Source organism: Lithobates pipiens, unplaced genomic scaffold (genome assembly GCF_037356315.1).
Source record: "Lithobates pipiens isolate NorthernLeopardFrog02 unplaced genomic scaffold, aLitPip1_a1.2 Scaffold_19, whole genome shotgun sequence".
Classification (NCBI taxonomy): domain Eukaryota; kingdom Metazoa; phylum Chordata; class Amphibia; order Anura; family Ranidae; genus Lithobates; species Lithobates pipiens.
Genome location: NW_027507764.1, coordinates 16,842,515 through 16,845,645, shown reverse-complemented (window position 1 = coordinate 16,845,645; position 3,131 = coordinate 16,842,515). Strand labels below are relative to the sequence as shown.

The 3,131-nt window shown below is 42.0% G+C and overlaps 1 long non-coding RNA gene across 1 annotated transcript; it reads right to left on the bottom strand.

The window, feature by feature from the left end:
• Window positions 1–935: 935 nt before the first annotated feature.
• LOC143997944 (uncharacterized) lies at window positions 936–1,407 on the bottom strand. Its single transcript, XR_013277761.1, has 2 exons — window positions 1,357–1,407; window positions 936–1,195 (listed from the first exon to the last, which is right to left on the bottom strand). It is a non-coding gene; the product is annotated as an uncharacterized LOC143997944 (long non-coding RNA).
• Between the last annotated feature and the right edge of the window lie 1,724 nt (window positions 1,408–3,131).

Below are 3,131 nucleotides of genomic sequence, written 5' to 3'. Positions count from 1 at the left end.
ATTTATAGGCAAAGTGATTTTCATATGCCAATTTGTCTCGGAGAAATTTATTTTCCTTAACACTTATAATGTTCCGTGTATATTGTTCAAGATAAGAACGTAAATTGTTTTCGCGCTGTGTAAAGCGAATGGGATTTTGCAGTGAATTGTTATCCTCGTACCAAGAGGCAATCTGAGTATCAAGTTGTTCCAGTTCAAGTGTATATTGATCAATCAAAATTGACATCATTTGAAAAGAGCAAGATTGAAGATTGCTCTCCCAAGTCACTTATTTTGTTCATATTGGGGAAGATTTGAATTCTCAAACCCCATGGAACTACTTGATATTCAACATATTTTTCAAAGTAGACTTTATGCCAATAAGTTCTGGCTTTTCGTTCTAACAGGCGCTGTAAGCGCATGAAAGATCGATCCAGCTCAGCATCTGTAATGTTAGCATCTTTTCTAGAAGCCTGGACCTTGGTCATAAGACCATCCCATGCGTTTCCACAAAACGCAGCCATAACTAAAGCAGACAGAGAAAAAAAGAAAAAAAAAAAAAAAAGGGGGAGAGAGAAAAGGGGGGTATAATTTCGGCTACAGGCTTAATTACATCAAATATAGTAATATAACATGTCAATTTACTAATAGCTGACCAGCCAGTTCATTTATAGTAATTAAACATCTATTTTTAAATAATAAAATCAGAAAGTTTGAAAACAAGGGAATCACTGATAAGGATCAAGCAGTTTTTATAGAGAAGAAACATCAAAAGCCTTGCCTATTAGAAAGGTGTGTTTTAGACACCAAAAGTTTGTATAGGGGAATGGAAAAAGCTAAGTTAGGCAAGGAGTTATCAGCGCACCTCATCCCAATTATAACAGATATAGAAGGGCGGAAAAAGGGAGGTGGGACTGTTACGGTGCTGATATTAGTGAGAAAGATATATATAAATGTTAAGTTAAAAAAGATTATTTTATTAAATGTAGTAAAAGCGATCAAGGGGGTACAATAAGATCAAAATTCACAAAACTACAAATATTGATTTTCATACAGAACAATGTACATAATCCATCAATTAATTCAAATAACCATGTTCTTGGCAGTTCAGATGGAAAATTCCCGACATGTTTCGCCTATTATTAGGCTTCTTCAGGGGAGCCAATAATTGGTGGAAGAGAAATTATTTTGTTTAAAATACAAATAAGAAGGTTCACTGTGAATGGAGAAAGAACAAAATTAATGGAGCCGGTCATATAAAGAAAAGCACAGCCTAAATCCCCAACATGGCCCAGCCGTCTCAAAAAATTGATCAATACAAAGCGAAACAGGTAATGTGTGTATCTCATTAAAAAATATATGCAAAATAATACCTACCAATCTAGAACAAGTACGTCTAGTCCCTAAGGAGAAGACCCCACTCAGAATTAGAGAGCGAGCCAATCACAAAAACCGCCAGAGAGGTGACTGCAGGAGACAAATTAAGCGGACAGACAAATCTAATATCATACAAGGTTCACAAGGAGCTTAAAGAAGCTTCCATAGGGATAATTAGTTAATTAAAGAGTTAAGGAGTCCATTTCAATAAATTCAAGTCATACCTGTGCTAGTTAAGTGTGAGATATGTCTCAGATAGAAAACTGGAGATTGCACAGAGGGAAGTCCTTAGAATTGTTTTTGAAGCCCGTAAGGTGATCAGAGTTGTAATGGGGTAATAAAAAAAGCACAAAAACTGAAAAGTAATATTCAGATGTATGGAAAAAAAAAAAAAAAAAAACTAAAAAAGAACAAAAAAGGAGGATTTGACTGGGCAGTGTGCTCAAAGGTGATTTTTAATCAAATAAAATAATTATTGCTTACCAAAAGCATATAAGGAATGCAGACTCAGTTGTTGCTGTATCATACAGGCAGCAGCACAAGCATACCTCACGGCAAACAGCACCGAAGCCACACCATTCAGGCTCTGAACGGAGCAGCCAGAGAAAATCGGTCTGAAGTATAAAGAAAACCAAAACAGATTGTAATGAAATAAGCAAGGAGGAAGGGGAGAAAAATTGGAACAGCAACATGGTCTGTGTGGACAGACACTGTGCTTGTTCTATGAACTGACCTTACGGCGGTATCCTCTCACACAGACTCTGCAGGGCGGACGTACCTGCATGGTTGGTGAACGCCTATTTATCTCCCTCAGCATCCGGCGTCCAATCAATGACGCCGGATGTGAGCGGACAATGAATGCGGAACTGCGCATGCGTGCGCAACCGCGCCACATATGTGAGCCTACAGTCCCCATAATGCTCTGCGGTGGCGTCTCCGTGACCAAGGAGACCGGGACGCCGCGACAGGCAATAACGGGGATCACGGGACAGACAATCTAGAGGGCTCAGAAGAGCCCTGCATAGAATGCCAATCCAAGGACACAGTGACGCGCATGCGCCAGCCCAGCAGCCCGCATATTAACAGGTCCAGCTTCCACATAGCTGGACCCGTGTGTCCATACAGGCACCCATGACTGTGCGGAAGTGAGGTGATCAGGCGTGCTCTTCCAGTCTGCAGCATCCAGTCAGTGTAGCCTAGAGATATACATTCTAAAGTACATTCCATACACACTCTGCAGCATCCAGTGTAGCGTATATATCTACAGTGCATTTTGTGGGGTACTGTTTCTACTACTTTTCTGGTGGTGTACACAGTACACAAAACAGTGCAACCGTAGTGCAGTTGCTCCTACTTTTCTGGTGGTGTACACGGCACAAAAACAGTGCATCCATAGTGCAGTTGCTACTAATTTTCTGGTGGAGTAAACAGCACACAAAACATTGCAACCATAGTGCAGTTGCTACTACTTTTCTATTTGTGTACACAGCACACAATACAGTGCAGTGTGGCCAGGGCCGGACTTTCAATAGGGCTTGACGGGGCTCAAGCCCATGGGCCCCGTCCAATAGGGGGCCCCGCGAGCCCCACGAGCCCATACTTTGCACTAGGCGTCCGCGCTATAGCAGGCTACAGCGCGGACGGCAGTTGCTGGGAGGACGTCTTTGTTTACTTCCCCTGATGCGTGCCGCGGGCACGCATCGGGGAAGTTCTGTGTCGGCAGTGTCCCTTGGACACAGCCAATCACAGATCATGCTAAATGGCCAATCACAGTG